Source organism: Eptatretus burgeri, chromosome 8, assembly GCF_056783735.1.
Source record: "Eptatretus burgeri isolate ZD-2024b chromosome 8, Ebu_testis_v1, whole genome shotgun sequence".
NCBI classification, from domain to species: Eukaryota; Metazoa; Chordata; class Myxini; order Myxiniformes; family Myxinidae; genus Eptatretus; species Eptatretus burgeri.
Genome location: NC_140968.1, coordinates 93,293,486 through 93,317,239, shown reverse-complemented (window position 1 = coordinate 93,317,239; position 23,754 = coordinate 93,293,486). Strand labels below are relative to the sequence as shown.

General features: G+C 44.8%; 1 protein-coding gene across 4 annotated transcripts in view; it reads right to left on the bottom strand.

Annotated features, from left to right (window-relative positions):
- Nucleotides 1–20,908, bottom strand: part of LOC147022297 (septin-9-like) — a 66,283-nt gene extending 45,375 nt beyond the window's left edge. For 2 of the 4 annotated variants that reach the window (XM_085893024.1, XM_085893026.1), the window contains exons 1-2: nt 20,756–20,883; nt 11,157–11,282 (exon numbers count right to left, since the gene is read on the bottom strand). The gene's annotated coding sequence lies outside the window, so the exon portion shown is untranslated. Of the gene's footprint in view, nt 1–11,156; nt 11,283–20,755 lie in introns of all 4 variants that reach the window. The other 2 variants (XM_085893028.1, XM_085893023.1) reach the window with 2 other exon arrangements.
- Nucleotides 20,909–23,754: the final 2,846 nt, after the last annotated feature.

Sequence of the window (23,754 nt, the reverse complement as noted above, 5' to 3'; positions counted from 1 at the left end):
AGGATTGGATGGAAAAATGCTGTGGGTAGAGCTCACGACGAGGTGGGCATGGGATGCCCCACCAAAACCACCACCGGCGCGAACATCTCCATCTAAAACCCCTCATCATGCCAAGAATAATATTGCAGAAGGGCTGAATGAACCTTGGTCTCCAGACACAAAAAAACGAGGGTCACAGGGGCTGATTCGCCCCGATTTGTAAAGGAACGAGCGAAATAATTCACCAAAATTTTGCTCACGATTTGAGGCAGAGAACGGGAGAGAATCAGGAAAACACAAGACATTGCCTCAAGTCAAACCCAAGGGCTGTCGTGACTCGAGGCCAAAAATACCTCACCCAGAATAATGCTGCAGATCAGGGCGTTGACGCGCATTGTCGGAGCAGATTTCTCAGCACTTTTGCCTGGTCTGCTAAATTGCAAGAGCAAAGGGCTGCCACGAGCAGCCACGAGGGAGGAGGAGATGCAACGAAGAGTTGGAAAAGTACTCGACTGTACGAGTGAAAAGTTACACTCGCTGGCACATTGCCGGTGCTGTTCTTGCTCTTCAACGTTGGACCACGAGGCCACGATCATGGGGGCAATCAGAAGTTTTCTCATGTTTTTCTGGTTCCAACCAAGTTTTCATGCAGGACAATGCACTTCCACGTGTACTGTGCATCTGCAATCGCAATGTTCGGCAAACAAACTTGGAAGGTGGTGGGACCACACGCAGATAGAGAGGCACAGGCTGACGCAATTGATCCTCTTCATCCAATGAGCAAATTAAATATCACTGAACGTACAAATGTAATGTAAGTCACAAAAATTTGAAATCCCTTCAAAATGACCTCAGACACCCGAAATAAATAAATAAATAAACTCTTGTTTTAAACATTAAAGGGAGAACATTAAAGTAAGAATAAAATAAAATAAAAATCTTTAAAAAAAGAGCGCATCACAAGTATGTGACGATAATTAAAGGAGAACGTTGGAGATTTTGAATGTCGTTCAATAAAGTTCGAAGAAAGCCAACTCCACTCTCGGATTACCGACTTCCTCCACTCTCATAGCCAACGTGTGACTCTCAACAGAACCCTTTTTTTTCTCCTCTCCCCTTCAAGGCTCGAGTACCCCAAGGCAGTGTTCTCGGCCCGATCCCATTCCTAATATTCATCAACGATCTCACCGACTCCCTGGAAAATCCTCTCTATCTCTTTGCTGATAAACTCCACTCTCTGCTGTAAGATCGCTCGTCCTTCTGATAGACAGGCAGTAGTGTTCCCACTCCTTAGACCTTTACAAAGAAATAATAATAATAATAAAAAAAAGAAAATCAAAAACTGGTCAAAAACTGAGAAGAAGTCTCAATTCTGAGACATCTCACACACTCACTCCCTCACGTAGGACCATACCATAAAACCCTCTCATCTACTTTCTCAACAACCTGCTCAGAGAGGTTCAGTCACTCAAACTCTTTGGTCTCACTATCAGCCTTGATCTTTCTTGGGCAAGCCACATTTCAAAGTTGGTCTCCAAAGCCAAATATCGACTGGATATTCTCAGTCATGCGAAGTCCTTCCTTGGCACACCTGAGCTCCTATCTATCTACAACGCTTTCATCCGCAGCTTCATGGAGTACTGCTCTCCCTTGCTCAGATTGACGCCGTGGAAAGCAAGAACTTCAAGATCATTGTAATCTCTTGCAATGAAGCCGAGTCTATGGGCCCATCACTTCGCAATCACCAACAGGTCGGTGGTCTACTCTGTCTTCTTCCACCTGATTTCTGGTCTTGCACCCTCTGCCCTCTCCATGCTCTGTCTCCCCCAGGTTGCTGCAGGAAGCACGTGGTCCACCAGCAACCCACTCCAAAACCATGACACTTTCTCCACCCATTAAACCACTCCCCACCCTCCCAAAATTTTGCTTCAACATGTATCCATCCTGTCCACCCATATATATCTATCTATCTATCTATCTCTCTCTCTCTCTCTCTCTCTCTCTCTCTCTCTCTCTGTCTTTCTGTCTCTCTCTCTCTCTCTCTCTCTCTCTCTCTCTCTCTCTCTCTCTCTCTCTCTCTCTCTCTCTCTCTCTCTCTCTCTCTCTCTCTCTCTCTCTCTCTCTCTCTCTCTCTCTCTCTCTCTCTCTCTCTCTCTCTCTCTCTCTCTCTCTCTCTCTCTCTCTCTCTCTCTCTCTCTCTCTCTCTCTCTCTCTCTCTCTCTCTCTCTCTCTCTCTCATCATTACCTGCATCCCTTGTTTCTCCGTCTGCCCTGCTGTTGGTGTTTCCCCCTTTGTTTTTTGTTTTGTTGGTATACATTATCGAGGCTCGTATAAGAGCCAATACACAGAACATATAACAAAGGGAGTCGGAGACAAGAGGGGTGGGGCAGAGACATTAGATCTGTGGAAGGGAGAGGGATAGGGTGGGGTACATGGGGTAAACAAGATGTGTCCTGATGTATTTTGTGTCCTCGCTATTCCATGACCTTGACCATGTATTTAAAAAAAAAAAAAAATAATAATAATAATAATTAACCGATTGTTAAAGAGCAATCACTCAAGGATGGGACTGACAGGGTGGCTCAGAAGTTGTAGACTCCCCTTTGAGAAATGTAGTCTGGATTTCATTCCCAATGTGATAAACTGCCATCATGGTGCTTCGCAGATCGGGTGTTGCATCAAGTATTGCCCTGGAGGGGATGTTAAAGTGGCCATCACATATGCAAGTACTTGCCAGGAGTTTAAATAACCCATAGTACCTTCGGGAAGAAAAAAAAAAAAGTTGGCCAACATATGCCAGTACCTTGGTCAAATCCCAAATTCCAGCTATAATCAACAGGGGCAGTGCATCTGTGGCACAACTGTAGTTCCAAAAATGATGCAACCAACTGAGCCAATTCAAAGACAAGTGTACATTTCCTGGAAGTACAACTAAGACTTCTCTAATGGCCCCAATGAATCGCAAGGTCTTCATGTGCACGAGAAGGATGTTTGGCCCAGGTTTTCACGAAGAGGCTCGTCAGGCCTGAGGTTCTGTTCGACGAGAGCCGATTTGGAGATGAATTTTTCATTTGTTCAGGGTGATGGTGATGACTCACTTCTTCTTTGTGAAAGACACCCAAGATGTTTAACATCCATCAACCGGGCGGCCTGGGATCGACTCTGAGGATGATCATCGACGGCGTTTGATCGGATTCAATTTCATTTGAAATCCAATAAACGGCCACGTCAATGGCTGCACGTTATGTTCAGCGTTGATGTCAATCCCCCAGAAAGTCATCTTCTCCTTCATTAAATCCTGTTTTTTTTTTCCATCAGCGACAGTGTTCCACACGAAAAGCAAGAGTGAGTGAAATGCACGATGACATCAACACTCGCCTGTTTCACGGAAAGTGGGCAAACAATATTTTTTTACAAAATTTTGTCCTATTCAATATACTGAAAAAGTTCAACAACAAAAAATAAAAATAAAAACAAAACAGAAATAGTATTCTGAAAAAAGTTCCTCGACCAAGAAGGCAATTCCACTAAGTGGACATTCTCTTTGTAAAATGAAAGAAGCAACATCTAAAGTGTCCACTGCCTGAACCAATTTCACAAGTACCGACCACTTGATGGATTTAAAGTTACCAACGTCGAGTTTCTCACGGTCTGCACAAAGTGCAAGCTGCGGACATGGGAGATAGATTACCGAGGACAATGCGGGCACACGCAGGCTGGACTGGACGACGACGTACATCGCCAAGCAACCAACAGGACTGCTGAAGGCAGAGGTGAAAAATCCTGAAAAAAGATGAATAAAAATTCTCCAGATCGCTTCGGACCTTAAACAAAAAGTAGTACACTGTACTTGCAATATTGGCTTTACTACAGAATAAATTTGGGGATATGGTTTGACATTTGAAAACGTATCCTCGTGTGACGAGCACAAAGACTTTTATCATGGCTAACGAACATGACATCTGGAAAAATGTCAATCCTAAACTTCCTGCACCCCAAACCCCCATCACGTCTTATCACGTGCCACAGCTTCCCCCATTGTGTACAGCATCTGCAGATATCGCATCAGTGCAGGACATCTTGTAGAACCAAATACAAAAAAAAACAACAACCCCAAAACACCATTTCCTTTTAAAAAGACAACAAAGAATGCAAATATGATTTCGAACCCAAAACAAGTTGTGACGACAGAGCTCCTCTGGCCATGCCAATTTTAAGGCCACAGTTGTCTTTTGGGCTGGGTCACCGTAAACAGCAAGATGACTGAGTTCGCCAAATGGCAGCTTCTTGCTGTTTAACTCGAACAAGATGGAGGAATTACCCTTCCAAACAAAATCTGTACAACCCAACATGCCAAAACAAAAGCGGTTATTCCGAGACAAATCGGTGGCAGGAAAAAAAAAAAACAGCTAAAAACGATGCTCAACACTACTACTACTACTACTACTACTACTACTACTACTACTACTACTACTACTACTACTACTACTACTACTACAACAACATACTAAACCGGATGTAAAGCTGTAGTCGTTGGTGATGGTGTTCAACTATCTATACCAGCACATCCACACGCCGACACCCACACAATGGGACAATGAACAAACAAACAGTTTGTGAGATTTGAACCTGAGATCCCTGAGATCCCTGAATCATGAGCCTTTTACGCATTCTGGAATGCTAAACAAGGCAACCTCACCACCAACCCCTACCACCTCCGCCGTTACCCCCACCATCCACCCTACTTCGAACAGTTCCTCAATTTTTTTAAAAATATCTACCGCCCTTGTGTGACTATTGACAGAGAGATGGGAATCACCCGAGAGACAAACGCTTGTGAAAGACAGGAAACTCCCCCAGCAGGCATAAGAGTCATACCCCAGCTGAGCCTGAGGAATGGGAAATGAGCAAAGTCAGCAGGTGAGAGAGAGAGAGAGAGCTGGCTGCCATATTACAAAATGACTACACACACCAAACAGACAAGTAAACATTAATAGCAATGCAATAGTTAATTGCAGCACAAAACGAACGGTTTGCGTTAACCGACTAAAGGTACAGCCCGAAACATCAGCCCTTTGCAATCCTCCACGGCAGATAACTCACCATCTTAGTCTTACAAATGTAAAAAAATTTATAGCAGTTCCACATAGGACTCGATTTCAAAAACAATTTTTTTTTTTTATTAATTTAACATCACAGTGTTTGTTTAACTGGGATTTGGAGTACAAACCGATTAGCGGAATGCTTGTGGCGCAGGAGGGGAGTTTATAACCCCACAAAACATGGTGTTTGGTGAAACCTTGTCACGCGGTCGTCACAAACAAACTGCTTTTTGAGAGCATCATGTAAAGATTAATAAAACCCAAACCTGGTGTGGAACAGACGATAACATATCAACAATCATCCAGACATTTCACAACACCATAAACAACTGCAGCGCTCACGAGTAATAAAGGGGAAATGGGGAAATAAAAGTACGGAGATGACGCAAAAAATTGTTTTGGAATCAATATGTGGTGGTGAACCGAAATAAAAAATAAAAATTCCGGTCAGCATATCTCGGGTCATGTACATTCTACATGGTAGTCATTTAGATGGGCTGCACTACACACCAATTCCCTACGGTTGGAACATTATATTATCTGACCATTCCCATCAATTTGGGACGTTGTCAATTTTTTGTTTTAGACACATATATTCAAAAAGTAGATACGCCATGCAAATGAGGGTGGAACGATGTGTGAATCAGTAAAAATGGATAAGAACACCGATGTGATCTTGAGCAAATTAATCAATCGTGCTAAAATTCGCCAAATCTCTGTACATATGTATGTATTTTATAGAATAGATAACGGCTTGGTCAATCTCCACCAAATTTTGAATATGTGCTGGGGGTACCTGTGATCCGGTCAGGGGTGCAACACAAGCCCCTTGAGGGTGGGGGAGGGATAACACGTTAAACTGCTTCATGCTGTGATGCCGGTTACAGTATGACAAGGGTGGGGGGGGGGGAGGGAGAGGGTGCAATCAAATTTTTTATAAAGAGGTGAGGGGTGTGTGTTATACACATGACATTGTGAAAGATATTTCACCGACACCTTAATTAACTTCCGGAGAGAGTGGATTTTTCAAGGTTAAAAAAATAAATAAATAAAAGTTTATATATATATATATATATATTAATTTCTTTATTACAATTTAATAAGACTAGTACGTGCCCATATGTGCGTGGAAAAAAAACAAGAAAAAAAAAAAACAATTGTGACGTCAAAGCACCGTGTCCTGTCATTGGTTGGTAAATAAATGGCCATAACTTGGGAACCACTTGTCCGATTAATATCCTTGAAAGGGCACATAGTCAGGTCCCCCAGCAATATACCTGGCAAGTTTCAATTAGATCGGACCAGTGGTTGTCGAGAAACAGCGGTCGCAGACAGACAGACAGACAGACAGACAGACAGACAGACAGACAGACAGACAGACAGACAGACAGACAGACAGACAGACACACAGAGATTGCTGGAATTATAGATAGATTAGGCAGAGAAGTTGACCAGGAAATGTATTAGCAAAAGCACAATTCCGATATCTGAGGTTAAGGGTCAAAGAGACCAAATTAGCACAAAAAGAAAGTTGCGACTGCGGTGCTGGCAGCAGACAAAACGATAAACTTAGTTTAAAAAAGACAATTCGTTTTGACAGAAAAAGAAAAGGTTTTCTTTTCATGCAGCTCGACAAAATGTGGAAACTCAGTCAATAAACGGTAAGTTGGGGTTGTACAGGATCCAAAAGGTAACCACTTCATGCTGAAGTACCAATATGTGCAGATTGTCAGTTTCATTGGGGACAAAGTACTTGGGGAGGAGAGTAGGGGGTCATGGAGGGAGAGGGGATTGAAATTCCAACAGTGATGTGTACATGTCATATGTGTGTTCATATGTTAGAAACAAAGAAAAAAAAAATAAAGTTTTCAGTTCCACCACTATGAACAGCAGCCAAAAACACCGAATACGTCGACCAATGGATTTTAATTTGGTCAGGAAGAACAAGAGTTACATCATTCGAGCATTTGTGGAAGTCATACTTGAAAGAGGATGAGCACACACCGTTTAAGACTTGAGACTAAAAGGTGAAGAGGTGAGAGTATGTTGAACCAGTGCGCTTCAATTTCAAATAGGCCTTCCTGTTAAAGCAGAAACGAGAGAGAGAGAGAGAGAGAGAGAGAGAGAGAGAGAGAGAGAGAGAGAGAGAGAGAGAGAGAGAGAGAGAGAGAGAGAGAGAGAGAGAGAGAGACAGTCTGAGAGAGAGAGAGACAGTCTGAGAGAGAGAGAGACAGTCTGAGAGAGAGAGAGAGAGTCTCAGAGAGAGAGAGAGACAGTCTGAGAGAGAGAGAGACAGTCTGAGAGAGAGAGAGAGAGAGAGAGAGAGAGAGAGAGAGTCTCAGAGAGAGAGAGAGTGAGAGAGACTCAGAGAGAGAGAGAGAGTGAGAGTCTCAGAGAGAGAGAGAGAGAGAGAGAGAGAGAGAGAGAGTGAGAGTGAGAGTCTCAGAGAGAGAGTGAGAGTGAGAGTCAGAGATAGAGACAGAGAGAGAGAGAGAGAGAGAGAGTCTCAGAGAGAGAGAGAGAGAGAGTCTCAGAGAGAGAGAGAGAGTCTCAGAGAGAGAGAGAGAGAGTGAGAGTGAGAGTGAGAGTCTCAGAGAGAGAGAGTGAGAGTGAGAGTGAGAGTCAGAGAGAGAGAGAGAGAGTGAGAGAGAGAGAGAGAGAGAGTCACAGAGAGAGAGAGAGCGTCTCAGAGAGAGAGAGAGAGAGAGAGTCTCAGAGAGAGAGAGAGAGTCTCAGAGAGAGAGAGAGAGTCTCAGAGAGAGAGAGAGAGTCTCAGAGAGAGAGAGAGAGAGAGAGAGAGTCTCAGAGAGAGAGAGTGAGAGAGACTCAGAGAGAGAGAGTGAGAGTGAGAGTCTCAGAGAGAGAGAGAGAGAGAGAGAGAGAGAGAGAGAGAGAGTCAGAGAGAGAGTGAGTCAGAGTGAGTGAGAGTCAGAGAGACAGAGAGGCAGAGAGAGAGTCAGAGAGAGAGAGAGACAGAGAGAGAGAGAGTCAGAGAGAGAGTGAGAGTCTCAGAGAGAGTCTCAGAGAGAGAGAGAGAGAGAGTCTCAGAGAGAGAGTCTCAGAGAGAGAGAGTGAGAGAGAGAGAGAGACTCAGAGAGAGAGAGTGAGAGTGAGAGTCTCAGAGAGAGAGAGAGAGAGAGAGAGAGAGAGAGAGAGAGAGAGAGAGAGAGAGAGAGAGAGAGAGAGAGAGAGAGACTCAGAGAGAGAGAGTGAGAGTGAGAGTCTCAGAGAGAGAGAGAGAGAGAGAGAGAGAGAGAGAGAGACAGAGAGAGAGAGAGAGAGAGTGAGAGTGAGAGTCTCAGAGAGAGAGTGAGAGTGAGAGTCAGAGAGAGAGAGAGTCAGAGTGAGAGTCAGAGAGAGAGAGAGTCAGAGAGAGAGAGTGAGAGTGAGAGTCTCAGAGAGAGAGTGAGAGTGAGAGTCTCAGAGAGAGAGAGAGAGTCAGAGTGAGAGTCAGAGAGAGAGAGTCAGAGTGAGAGTCAGAGAGAGAGAGAGTCAGAGTGAGAGTCAGAGAGAGAGAGAGGCAGAGAGAGAGTCAGAGAGAGAGAGAGAGTCTCAGAGAGAGAGAGAGAGTCTCAGAGAGAGAGAGAGAGAGAGTCTCAGAGAGAGAGAGAGAGAGAGTCTCAGAGAGAGAGAGAGAGAGAGGCTCAGAGAGAGAGTGAGAGAGAGAGTGTCTCAGAGAGAGAGAGTGAGAGAGTGAGAGTGAGAGTGAGAGTGAGAGAGAGAGTCTCAGAGAGAGAGAGAGAGAGAGAGAGTCTCAGAGAGAGAGAGAGAGAGAGAGAGAGAGAGAGAGAGAGAGAGAGAGAGAGAGAGAGAGAGAGAGAGAGAGAGAGAGAGAGAGAGAGAGAGAGAGAGAGAGAGAGAGAGAGAGAGAGAGAGAGAGAGAGAGAGAGAGAGAGAGAGAGAGAGAGAGAGAGAGAGAGAGAGAGAGAGAGAGTCTCAGAGAGAGAGTGAGAGAGAGAGTGTCTCAGAGAGAGAGTGAGAGAGTGAGAGTGAGAGTGAGAGAGAGAGAGACAACAAAATAAAAAAAACTTCCCACGAGAGAAGACATGTCTTGTTTTTTTTGATGGGATGGTAAAATTGAATTTACACTGCAATTGGATGATGAAAATAAAATAGTTTTGTAATGCTTAAAAAAAAAAAAAAAGAAAGACGTAATAATAATCAAAAAATCTGCCAAGGCAGCAGCTTAATCGACAAAAAGTTTGGGGCTCACCTGCACCTTGCAAGTCGCCAAATTAAACAAACGGCTGGTTTTTTTTTTAGTCTGCAACTGCAAACCTACTGTGTCAGAGTGGGTCTCTTGTCTGAAAAGGCCCAACCGGTAGTGAGTAGCACTCTACGTGGCATTCCACTCGATGATTCATCATGTCCACTGCACCCCTCCCCCTCCCCCATCCCCTTTCCTTGTCCTTCGGCTAAGTTTCAGGCACAAAGGCATAATATTAAAAATAAATAAATATTCAAGCATATTGTGCACGACCACAAGGGTGAGAACTCTGAATCCGTTTCTTGGAATAAGAGCAGGCATGGATGGAATGCACAACGTCCTGCAATTACCGTGATAAGATGGCCATTGTACCAAAGTGATTCATAGACACGCCGAAGTCATAAAGTTTTAGGAAAGGCATCCGTCTGAACTTTGTCCCTTTGTTTATACCATACTGCAAGAAAAGACTCACCATGATGACGTCACTAAAGTTATCCCAACCAAAGTGAAATACAGATATAAACTGATCTTGGATAACTTGAGAAATGCACGCATTCTTCCAACAGTCACAAAGAAAGAAATGCAGTTGAGAACTGTACAATGTTAAACTGGAGAGTTCATAGAACACGTTACCCCACGCTGTCTTGAGAAACAAGGACATGGGTGGAGTCTACGAGCGGCAAAATTTGATGGGTCGTGATGACGTAAAATGCCATAATATTTTGCCCAAGTACTGCTAAGTCAAAGTGGTTTGAAAGTGTCAAAACGGATATTTGTGTTCTCCAACGTTTAAGCATACATGTCAATTTAAATAAAATAAAGATTTAAAAGGTTGCAGACTTTTGAAAGTTTACAGCCTTTGATGCAGCATCTTTTACACCACCTTATTTAACATGTTACATTAGTTCTGTTGTTTGTGTCCTTTCTGACGTCCTTTAAAACAGGAAATTTCATGTTTGGAATTATTTATAAAATTTTGCTTGATTGCCAGACAGGCAAACAGAGCACAAACAATTATCTCATTCCTCTCCGCACCTGTGTGATCAGGACAAATTCAGTCAAAGTACTGTCAAATTGCAGGTTTGCTTTCCAATTCATGTTCAAAATATAACATTCAGTTGGAATAAAAAGCCTGGTGTTGGCCTTGTGGTTAGGGTGGTGGCTTGGGATCCTAGGGTCCTGAGTTCAAGCCCCGTTGGCTGCTGAATTAAAAATACGCTAGGAGGTTGACTCAGCCTGTCATCCTTCCGAGGTCGGCAAAATGAGCACCAGTGTACTGGTAATGGGGACACTGCATCAGCGGCATAGCTACATCCCACCCAATGATGCACCAGCAGCCACAGGCTGCACTCGATAGAGAGAGAGAGAGAGAGTTGAAATAAAGTTGCTCCTCGATCATAAACTGATGTTTGTAGACAAAGACAGAGAGAGACCAGAGAGATGAACCAATTGCTTAACCCCGCCTTACGCTTCACATGCACGGGGTACAAAATTGTCTACACTGAAAAATATATTTTAAATCAACCACATGAATAACGAGATGGGGCATTCGGTAGAGCACACTCCTCCACCACGTAATGCTTGATCCATGAGAACATATCGGGCCCGAAACATTTTTTTTGAAATATCAAGTTAAACAGTGAAATATCATTTTTGGCCCGATCTCTCAATGGTGAAGAATTATTTTAAAAATTAAATAATTCTCGTATCCAGATCCGGATGCGGATCTTCACCAAAATTGAATCCTTTGTCCTTGCAACACACCCAACGTGTCCACCAAGTTTCATCCGAATCAGTCTACAACTTTTTGATATATCATGCTATACATCAGTTTAGCCGTATCTCTCAATGGTGAAAAAAAAATCACCTTAAAAATTCAAGTAGTCGGATCCAGATCCGGATCTTCACCAAAATCTAATCAGTTCGTCCTTGTCAAACAACGAACATCTCCACAAAATTTCATCCGAATCCGTCCCCAACTTTTTGAGATATCCTGCACACAAACAAACAGACGAGAGAAAGGGGTGAAAACATAACGTCCTTCTGACATGGCTGACATGGCACTCGCCTTCCGAAATGTCTGGGTTTTAATCTCGGCCCAGCTATAAACCGTCATCCTGGCGTTTTGCAGGCAGGACGATTCATCAATGCATGCTACATCAATCGGATGGACGTTAAACTGGACGTGCCATCTGGCAGCATTCGTTTGTGGACGTTAAAGATCGGGTGTCCTTCACGAAGCGTAGGCGAGCTATCGTCGGCGTCACATTCCAAATTCCTACCCTGACTGACAACTGGGAAGGCAATGGCAAACCATCCAAGCAAAACCAGTCACCGCGCCAAGAAACTGCTTTGGCAGCACCAACGCTCCGTGAGGAGTACAGTACATCTCATTTAATCTCATCTAACCAGCATACAACGTGAAGCATCTAAATGCTCAAATAAATAAATAAATAAATAAATAAATAAATAAAGATAGATAGATAGATAGATAGATAGATAGATAGATAGATAGATAGATAGATAGAAACATGCCCGTCTTCCATGAAGTGGACATGTTGCAGCCGCTGCTTTTTCAGGACGGTACGAAGGCTTGACGTCCTGCACCTGTCTAAAATGATTATGCCACACATTTTATCACACATCTAGCCACCTAATACTTCGGATGTGACGCAAGCAACGCAGACGGAAAGTTACAAAACGTTTCTGATGACGGCTGCAAGTTCACCAGGTTTCACGAACATCTTGTGATGTGCCGAGAACACAAACTTTGGTCATGATTGGAAGCATCTTCTTGTTCACACCCCGTGTTCACCAAGCATGATGGAGGCTATCCATTTGCACACATCTGTCGAAATGTCCCTGTCCATTGGAGGCCAATTTTTTTTTATTTTTTTTTTATTTTTAGTTCAAGTAGCAACTCGTCACTGCCATCTCACACGTGTACCCACCGTCCTCCTTTACACTCAGAAACTTTGTTGGCCATAATAGTTGGTGTGTACCTGTTTTCCATGGCTCTATCAAACCAGAAATATTAACTCAACCTCGTCAGTTTGTTCTGCTTTTCACAAATGCCATTTATCAAAATAAAAGGTACTCCAAACATCTTGTATCTTCTTCGCATGTGCATGTCTGCGTTCTGCCCAAAGACTCTTGCATCCAAAACTAATGATACTGTTCCAGATAATTTTATCAAACTGTTGCTAGCGCGTGCGTGTGCGCGCGTGTTCTGGTCTAGGCCATGTGCACCAGCTCCTCAGTTCGTTGTGGGATTTCTCCATCGATATACAGTACGTAAGCATTTTAATTAATGCCCATGCCTTCAGTGCCTTCCGTATTACCATTATCTTTCACCTACGAACCCACATGCACGACAAAAAAACAAAAAAAACAACAAACCAAACTCTTACCGTTCAACCTGCTTCCTCCAATCACCCTCACAGTTTTATTTCTTACCCCTCTCTCATCCTTCCTCATTTTTATTGACAAAAAAAACAAAACAAGTAGTCATAGACTGGAACTTACGAAATCGTCAACTTGACCTCTGACCTTGTCTAATAAAAGCTGTCTCTAGAGAAGGTAGCGACGCAAACCAGAAGTTTCTACGATGAATCTGTACCAAACCATCAAAAATCGTAACGTCGACCAAAGCAAAAATCTCCATTTCTCCACGCAATTATTTAATATTATTTTATCAAAAAGTCACAAAACCGTAATATTCGGCCATCCACCAACAATCTTTACATAATCCGACGGCTTAGCGAGTCAGGCATGCGACGATAACCTTTATTGGGATTAAAAAAAAATGACTTTTAAACACCATCTTTATCGAAAACACCGTCAGCGCGCACACGGAAAACGTTTACGTGACTCAATGACGCGTCTGCTCGAGCGCGCTGCACCACGTGACGAGCCGTGACGCGGCGAGTGAAATATTTTTTATACAATCTTAAAATGTCTCCAAAACATCCGATTTTTAGCAGAATTTCGACAACTCAGTGTTAAGCATCCTAAGCGATCGCAAAAACCGAAGACAAAATTAAAATCGAAGTTAAAACGAACTCGTAACGTCGACCGAAGCAAAAATACTCCATTTCTCCACATGAATTTACGGAATTATGTTTGACCTCACTGTGACCTTAACCTTTGACCAATTTTGACCAAAATCTAATCAGCGCGAGCCATCACCCTCCTGAATCACCTGGTGTAATTTGACATTGGTAGCTTCTTCTGTTCTCGAGTTATCGTGCCTACAAACAAACACACAAACAAACAAACAAACAAACACACAAACAGAGGACGGAAGTCATCACTATACTTATGAAATCTTTAGATTACATAAGTAATAAAGGAATCCCACAGAAAGATGCAGAGGTAGTGATACTTTCATTGGAGCCGTCTCATGTGGGTTTGATTCTCGACCAGATGAAAACTGGAATGGTTGCTCCGCAGGCAGGGTGTTTCGGCTGAAAGTGTGTCTCACTCGGACAGACGTTAAGCTGAGTGCCTTCTTTCAAATGCGGCACACAGCACATGGCATCATTTAATGGGAGGCACAAGACTGGTGTTGGCTTAGGATCCTTGGGTCCAGAGTTCAAGCCCCGTTGGCCGATGAATTAAAATACACCAGGAGGTTGACTCAGCCTGTCAACCTTCTGAGGTCGGCAAAATGAGCACCAGTGTACTGCTAAGGGGGACTCTGCATCAGCGGCATAGCCACATCCCAACCAATGATGCAACCAGCAGCCACAGGCTGCACTCGATAGAGAGATGGGAGGCACGGCTGTAGCACTGATGCAATGCACTCTGTAGGTTGGAATTTTGACAGGTTCTGGCGATAGCTCTTCGACTCTTCACAAACGACACCGTCGAATCTATATATGTACACCAACTCTTGCTGGCACACAGGATGCCCGGTTTAACATACATTCGAGGGATGACACATGGGTTGATGTCTCAAGCTCGGTGCTCAGTCTGCTAGTATTAGTTGGTGGATGTTAAAGATGCCACGGTGTCTTTCGAAGAAGTGTAGGTGCATTATCGCCGAAATCCTGAACCATTTACAAATTGCTGCCCGAACCAACAGGATGCTCTGCATCAGCTGCACAGCCACACGCACAGCAATGATACAAACCACAGCAACATGCTGCCTACGAGATAAGAAGATTGACAAAAGCAAAACTCTCCCTGCTCATTCCTTCTATAATTTTCAATGATAACAGTTTTGCGCTATTCACAACGAACATTGGCTTCAGGTGTATCAAAAGTGGTGCATCACCTCCCTCGAGTTGACCTCTTCCTCAATGTTGCTCCCTTGTCCCTTCATATACCTTTGAGTGCTCCTAGCTTGCTCCAAAATGCAAAACCTAAGCCCCATCATGTTCATAAAACTCTGATATTCTCTGGGTTTTCACCATCCCATCTATTCACCCTGCCTGTTATGCACACATGTTTGCATTGACAATCCAAATATCTTAGAATGGAACAAGGTTTAGGGTAAGTGCATACACATTGCTGCCAACACTGCCATACCCACTTCATTTGTTACACCCATTCCCCTACAAATGGCCACACCCTACCCATATCCTAAACTCCCATTCTCCCCCACCTCCACAAACCACCACCACCACTCCTCCTCCTCCTTCTCCACCCTCCTCCTCTGCTCTGCTCTGCTCATAGTTTGGACCTCCATCATTCAAAACAAGTTATGCGCTTAACAGAGAAATGTCCCCTTCACAGAATGTTTCTGACATCTGCAGTCTCTAACTCATAAACAGGCATGGCAAGGCCTTGATGGTCGTATCGCTATTCACGCCAGCAATTCTACCCACAAAAATTTGCTCTGCGCCAATCGTTCCAAACCCATCGGAGTTCCTATGGCTTTGCATTCCTCTGTACCCACCTCAAGTTTATCGTGTGATGTATCGTTACTCATGCCACAGCCGTTTGCTGGGCACGCGACAATTGCGATAATACCATCGGTGCGTTCGTTCGTTTGTCAGCAGAACAAATGGATAAAGAAGGCAGCCAGATTCACCAAATTTGGCAGAGAGCTTCATACCGTGTACGTCTCGGAAGAGTTAAACTTTGAGCTCACAAGGAAAAAATTTGAAATCAAAATTAGTGCAGTGCTGCATTTACTCACACCGCTGCCACGTGACGGTGTAATAGGCCCCAGCGGTCTCCAATCTAAACTAAGAGAAAACAAAGGCACAAGTTAGCACCTCCATCGAATGTGTTCCATTTTTCTGAGTGATGATAACATATGCACCGCTCTTTCTCCAAATGTGGACCAATTACTAATCAGATAATTGCAACTATGGCGACCAACTGCCAACGACCGTGTTAGTTGGCTCGCCAACAACCAGGCGCAACATTGCAGTGAATGCCTTCTGCTGGTGTGATACAACCTTTGACTTTCCCATCCCAAATCTCAAAAAAATAATTTATTATTATTATAAAAAAAAAGAAAAGGTACAGATAGATGTTCCCTCTTGGGCCTGCTCATGGCTCTCATGGCTCTCATGGCTCTCATGGCTCTCATGGCTCTCTCTCTCTCTCTCTCTCTCTCTCTCTCTCTCTCTCTCTCTCTCTCTCTCTCTCTCTCTCTCTCTCTCTCTCTCTCTCTCTCTCTCTCTCTCTCTCTCTCTCTCTCTCTCTCTCTCTCAACATTCTGCTGATCCTCCTTTTCCCACTTGGTTTCTCCAACAATGTTCCTGTGAAAGTCTCGCTTCGAGGTTTCTGCAGGGCACACAGTCCGCCAATATCCTTCTTTTTGTCAAGTTCCCAAAATCCAGGATCAGTGGCCACGTCCACTCATTTATTCTTCTTTTCTCTCACCTGTGGAACCAACTCCCCAGTCTGTTGCGTCCCATTCTTATCTCCAGGGCTTCAACCACCACACCCATCCATATTCATTATCTCTTCTGCACCAAATGACCCCATTCCACAGGTTAATTTGAGTCGTTCCCCCGCCCTCTCCCTCCTCTCCCTTACCTCTTTTAGTTTGTCAGTTGGTTTGCTCCTTTTATGTTTCATCCCCAATTCCTCCTCTTCCTGTGTTTCAGCTCGTTCACCCCATGTGTTCTTCTCCCCCTCCCCTTGATCTCACTCTGACCTTTACTCTATTGTTGTTGCTTCCCCTTTCCATTTTGTTTTATTCCATTCTGCTCTAGCACTTCCATGAGCCTCGACCATGTACACAAAAAAAGTCCAAATGCCTGGCTGTGGCTTAAGAGCTGCTCCAGCAGCACAAAATCCAGCAGTTCACTCAGGCTGGCTGACTGACAGGGACTCCCCCTCCCCCACCCCTCAACCCCTCTCGGTTAAAGACGAGTGTCCAGCTTAAACTGCACATATACAGTATTCCTCTTCGACAATCTGGAAGGGATCATCATGTTGATCTGACGAATGGACATGTCATTAAATCCTGGCAAGTCACATTTCGGGCTGGCAGGATGGCCTCGAGACGTGCACACTCACCACCAAGCCGTCTAGCCTGGGTTTGAATCTGGACCCAGCTATGAACTGTCATCCCGGTGTTTCACAGGCAGGATGATTGATCAATGCACGTGCCAAGGGATGGACGTTAAACTGGGCATTTGTTGGTGGATGTTAAAGATCCCATGGTGTCCTTCACAAAGAGTAGGTGAGCTATTGCCACCATCATGAAACAGATTCCAAATTCATGCCACAAAATTTTGCTGCGAAGGCAATGGCAAACCACCCAGTATAACCCTCGCCAAGAACCTGCTTCAGCAGCACCAATACTCGAACAGAACATGGAACATCAGGATCGGAAGTCACATTTTCACCTCATCTCTCCAGATGGATTTTCTCGTGAACTCACCAATCTACTTCTTTGATTAGCCAATGGAATAAGTTCAGTCCCTCAGACTTCTAAGCATCAGCATCAGCAAAAAACCTCTTTTGGCCAGATGATGTTTCAAAGCTGGTATTCAAATCAATCTGCAGACTGGGTATCCTCTCTCATGCCAACTGCTTCTTTGGTAAATCTTAACTTTTCAACCTACAAGGCCTTTGTAAGCGTCTCAGTGGCGTATGGGCTGGTATCCCCACTTCATGGATGCAAATTGAGGTCGAGAGATTTGAATTCCACTGCTCAACATCAATGGCATCTCACACAAAGAGGTCACAACACAAGACATGTTGCTCAAGAATCACACACAGGTTGGTTGGTGCTTTTGTTGTACAACGCCTCTTTTCTGGTATTCCTCCACCTGCTCATCCACCACTTAACCCCTCCATGACAAGTTCATCCAGTATCCTCCTCCTGCTCCTTCCAGCCACCCCCCCTTCCTCCCCAATCACCTTCCTCTTCCCTGGACCAGAAAAAAGAAAAATTCACCAAAATAAAACGAATAGTCAAATCCACAAGCAAATAGATTACCTGAGAGCGTTCCAACCCAGGCACAGCCACAAAACTATAGTTAATAAAACAACAAAAGACAGCGAATCAAACTACTCCAGCTGGCAGAGTTTAAGACAACGAAGCCAGAACGCTGAAGCAGCAAATCTTTCAGAAGCTTTAAAACTGCCATCAAAAGCCTTCCGTGGGGTTAAAGTCTACCTGAGCTACAATAGGCAAGGCGGCCACTGAGATTGTAACGTGAAGCAAACATTTTGCGAGCTGGGGCCGGAAAAGCTCACCTCTCACCGGCGACATCGGCATACCGAGAGAAAGCAGAGAAGTTAAAGCTCCAAATATTCTGAGCGCTATCACGAAGGCCGCCTGACCGGGCAACCGGAATCCTTCGAGTATGATGGTGGTTGTCGTACGGCAGCTTAGCCGCCGGGGTAGCTACCATTTCTTGAAGCGCGACTGTGTAGCTGATGCAGTGGCCCTCTACCAGTATACACACTGGAACTGGTACTCATTTCGCCGACCTCGGAAGGATGACAGGCTGAGTCAACCCCATGGTGTATTAATTCAGCGACCGACGGGGCTTAAACTCAGGACCCTAGGATCCCAAGCCGCCACCCTAACCACCGAGCAAACACCAGGCTCTCGAGTATGTTGAAATATAATCAGTCTTATTCGTAATAGGAAGGACATCTTGCAATTTGAAACTTTCAACCACATGTCACTTGATTATGTAATGTAAAAAAAAAAAAAAAAAAAAAAAATAAAAAAAAACTAAACACAAGATGCACCAGACTGAATCCAGCCATGATTGAAGCACGGAGTTTATTAATCAGCCTCAATCGCTTCAAATCAGATCCACCTGCTCTATTTTTGTGTTTCTGATTTTGGGGAACATAGAGGCTCATCGACCCTTGCCTCTCAGACTCTGCCAGTCGAATAGTCATTCGCTTGGGCGTCGCGCCTTCAGCTCGAGGGGCTAGACGAGGTCTATGGGTGCAGTGAAGGTGTCGCAGAGATTTGGAACCATCAAATATATTTAAAAAAATGACTGCATGTTGGATCAATGTACGAAATGCAAAGAAGGAAAGTCCTGGCTCGACGGTTAAGAGCTTCCACACTGCACCTCGTGACCTTGCCATGACAGTCGGACGTCACAACCTTCGTGGGCGGAAAAATAAAATAAAATGAAATAAAATAAGGCGCTTTCACACGTAGAACGTGGAAGTTGCAATGCAGGTAAACGCCGAGCACGTTTGTTTTGCCGATTAACCTTTTACCCTCGTGCTCCATCAGCGGCCGAACAGGTTCAACTCCGGTGGTCGAATCAGGTCGCAGTCAGTGCGCGAGAGATCGACATCTCTTGAGACAATGGAGAAATTGATCATTTTGGATGGAAGACAATTCAAAGAAAGATAAAACTATATAAATATATAACAGGGCACTTCAGTGGTGCAAATAATTCCACGCAAGGATACTCTGAGCTCGAGAAGGGAGTGTGCCCAAAATTATGGGACACGCATTCATTCACACATCGGTGGTACGAGACGAGCCGCACCGCCTGGGATAGAGAGATTGTAGGCAAGGCTCCTCGGCCTTGTCCAAATGCGAGTTCCGTGTGAACGGTCCGAACAAGAGAAACAAAGCAGCGAATGCCTTCTATGGAAACCGCACAACCAGAAGCGTCGTCAGGCGATGCAGGTGGTGGCTACGGGTTCAGAAGATCGCTTTAGCCGTTCCTTCGCGAGGGTGGTCCAACTGTTCTGGGGAAAGTTCCAGACCTGGATTTTGCACATTTCAGCACAATTAGAAACGTGTGACGGTTCACAGTCAGCACCGGACCGTCTTCGAAACATCCAAAGGGGAAGTTGAGCAGGAAACAGAAAGTTTCTACCAAAGCAGCAGTTTTATTGGACGATCTACATATTATGCCAGGGGGAAAATTTTTTTGAAAAAAAAACAGTGATAAAAATGGGACCACCACCCCCAAAGCTCCTGTCCTTCTCAAATTTGCTTTTCCTTTTCTCCCGAAACCTCACTTGCGTGTCCCACACAAGAGGTCACACAGCGCTGGCCCCACCACGTGAGAGCCCAATGTGCGTTCACCTTGCCCTCGTTCCACCACCGTTCACGCTGTCCAGAGACCTTTTCAAATCCCTTGTCCAACGTGTTCCGCATAACCTAATCTCCAAAAGCATCCATCATTGTTCTCAATATATCGTCCATGATGATGATGATGATGAGGATGATGATGTGGAAGCACGCTTTACATTTGATTAGGCAAAGGGTTTTAAAAAGTTTTTGTCGAGCAGGTACGGAGGTGGAATGAGAGCAACGCACTGACATTGGGTGCACGTGGTGGGGCCATCGTCAGCATGATGTACGTACCAGCACGCAGATTCACGATGCCAAGGCTATGGGTGAATGGGAATAGGTAAGGAGGGGGTGGGGTGGAGGGCAGTAGTAGTAGTAGTAGCAGTAGTAATACGAGTAGTAGTGGCCCACCCCTCCACCCCACCAAACTACGTAGGTAGAGGCACCAATAGCCATGGTAATCTCCAGGTCATACTGGATCAATTTTACATCCACGTGGGACCATCATTGTACGAGATCCACTGTTGATGCTTCCAGCGTTTGGGGGTCAGTTGGGGGGGGGGGGAGAAATGTGATTTTCAATCCCACACATGGAATAAGCAAAAGGATTGTTGATGTGACCATTGTGACGAATCGAGGGGTCCAGCCGTCCCACGTCAGGCACTTCCTACCCACCCAACGCCCAACATCCATTGTGCATCACGAGGCAGCCTCACGGTGCATTCGTGACGTCATAAAGGAGCAGAACGAGCTCGAACGTAAACAAATAAATAAATAATGCAATCTCTCGGATCGGTCCGGAGCGCGTTCCGCCCTCGCAGATTTGCACGTCCAGCAGACGAGACCATCGGGACAAATACCCGGCGGTAAAAGCACGAATAACGGGGAATCCCGTCCGACCGACCAACGGCAGAGAAACGTCCGAGTGTGAGATGCAAAGCAGAGACATGACCGCCCGGTCCGAGGAGCGCACGGAACCCGTAACCCACCGTGCCGAGGGAGCGCCCGGCAGAGGCTCGGCGTCCGCGAGCAGCGCAGCGACTCGCAGCTCTCACTCTCACACGGCCTCGCCGACCAATGGACACGCGTCGGCAGGTGGCGCGCTTTCAGCGGAGGCCTCTCCGCGACTGGCGGGGATTGGGTCGGGAGGGCGTGACGTCATGCGGGGTGTCATCGCTGACGTCATGCGGGAGCAAGGACGCAGCGCGTGCTCCTGGCTCGCGTGACGTGCTTCGTTGGATGATTGGGAATCGATCGGCGGTGGATTGAGCGCAGTTTGTTCTTTCATTTCCTCCGTCACCGAATGTTTTCACGCCCTCCCTGTCTGTCTGTCTGTCTGTCTGTCTGTCTGTCTGTCTGTCTGTCTGTTGGGGAGTCGATCGCGTCGAAAAAAAAAAAAAATTCAAATTTTTTTTTTTGAGATTTGTTCTCCCCTTATTATCAGTATTTAAAATGGCGATTTCAGTTAATACAATGTCGATTTCGATTAAACTTGGTTGGAAGGTTCATACCATGACCGAGTTGTGTGCAAATGAGAGCCGTTGCTGTGGACACCACCGTTGCCTAGCAACGGGACTTTGAAATTTTAAAAAAAAAATCATAAAAAATTTATTTTTTCGAAAATCAAAAATCGGGCCACGAGGGACTGTGGGCAGTACATTCAGCCATATTGTCAAAAATTTCCAGCCGGATCCTATGAAAACTGTCGGAGAAGATAGACGTTGAATGAACCCTGGTCGAAAACAATAAAAAAACGAAGTTCGTTATATCTCAGAGACAATGAGTCAGATATACATGAAACTGGTATGGAAGGGTCATGGTATGTCAGAGTTATGTGTGAGAAAGAACCGTTGCTATGGACCCCTCCGTTGCCTAGCAACGGCCGACTACCCATGTCCGCCTACCCGGCTTGTCAGGTATATTGGTTAGTAGATTTTGGTATTCTGTTTGTCTGTTTGTTTGTAACTCACAAAATTGAACATTTTTCAAGTATATTGGTCAGTCGGTTTTGTTATTCTGTCTGTCTGTCTGTCTGTCTGTTTATTTGTTTGTCTGTATGTCTGTCAATCGCCTACAGATCACAATTTTAAACCGATCTTGAAACGAAACTTCACCACATGGTTTTTGAGGTCAAAAGGTCAAAAGGTCAATATAGGCCAAATGTCAACAACTTTCGTGAGATTTCTGAAATCCTCAAATTTCATCCGATTGACTTGAAATTTGAAGAGGATTTATATTTCAGATCACTGAATTCAACCAAACAACGATTTTTGAGATCAAATTCGTTTCATGGATTTTGCAAGTATCATGCTCTGCATGACGTCTTCTTGTTAATTGCCAGAATCCTTCGGATTTCGGCAATTATGTTGGTCGGTTGTGTGTGTCGTTCTGCGTGTCTGTCTGTCTGTCTGTTTGTGTGTTTGTTTACCCTGATACAGCCACACCGTTTCAGCGATCATGACCAAACTCGGTACAGACGTCGGCCATGGTCCAACTTCGACACTTGTCGTTTTTGGTGAATCTAGGTCAAAGGTCAAGGTCAAGGTCACCGAAAAACCTGAATTCTTATTTTTGCAATAGCATCCACTAAAATGGTCGTATCGACTTCAAACCAAATCGAAAATGTGCATCTTCCAATACTGCATCCAACCATATGTCTCATTGGGGTGTCAACACCAACACCCTTCTTAGCGGTTGGGGGTCGAATAGCAGAGGGGTCGGGTCAAAACTTTCAAATTGCGATAAAAACGCCATTTCAAGTCCGATTGACTTCCCAGTTATGATCATGACCAAACTAAGTGCTATAACTCATGAAACAGTAGCACTATCGACTTATAAAAATCAAATTGATTTCCAGGTTTTTGCTTTTTCAGAGATCAGGGAGATATGACAAAGTTATTCCAGCAATTCCTCGCTCAACGAGCAATTTCATTTGTTTGTTTGTGTGCAGGAAGTCTCAAAAAGCTGTGGATGGACCGGATTAAATTTTGTGGGCCGATTGGATGTGTGATAAGGATGAACTGTTTAGATTTTGGTGAAGCTCCGGATCTGGATACTAGAATTGTAAGTGATTCTTCACCATAAAGAGATAGGGCCAAAAGCAATATATAGCACAATATCTCAAAAAGTTGTGGACAGATCTGGATGAAACTTTGTGACACGCTGGGTGTGTGACGAGGAAGAATTGATTCAATTTTCGTGAAGAATTTGTTAGACTCCTTGCAACCAGTACAGACGGCATCAGGCCACGTGTCCTAAAAACCTGATCTTCTGCTCTTGCTCACCCTCTCTCTGTTCTATTCACCCTCTCATTTGCGCAAGGTCATCTGAAGTCTGCTTGGAAATCTGCAAACATTACTGCCCTGCATAAAAAAGGTGCAAAAACAGATCCCTGCAACCACAGACCAATCAGCCTTCTCCCAATCATCAGCAAGGTTATGGAATCCATCATCGCTTCAGACATTAAATCCTTCCTCTTCTCCAATGGATTGATTTCTGTCATCAATTTGGTTTCAGACCAGGTCACTCTTCCAACAATGGATGGAGGTACTCAATGCCAGATGTGAAATCAGAGCTGTATCACTAGACATATCACATCCTTTTAACATGGTCTAGCACCCTGCCCTGCTCACCAAGCTCTCTTCCTGTGGTATCCAAGGCCATCTCCACCCATGGCTCACAGACTCCCTCTCCTGTCGCAGTCTACGTGTGGCCCGAAATGGAGTTCTTTCATCCCCTCTTCCTGTCCAGGCTGGAGTTCCTCAAGGCAGCAAGCATTCTGGGCCCTGTTCTTTTTCTGGTTTTCATCAATGATCTCTCCAACTCTGGAAAATCCTCTATATCTCTTTGCCGATGACTCCACCCTCTGTCGTACCATCTGTCATCCTTCAGGCCGGCAAGTGGCAGCTTCTTCGCTCTCTGCAGATCTGGGTAAAATCACAAACTGGTCCAACACATGGAACATGTCTTTCAATCCGGACAAATCTCA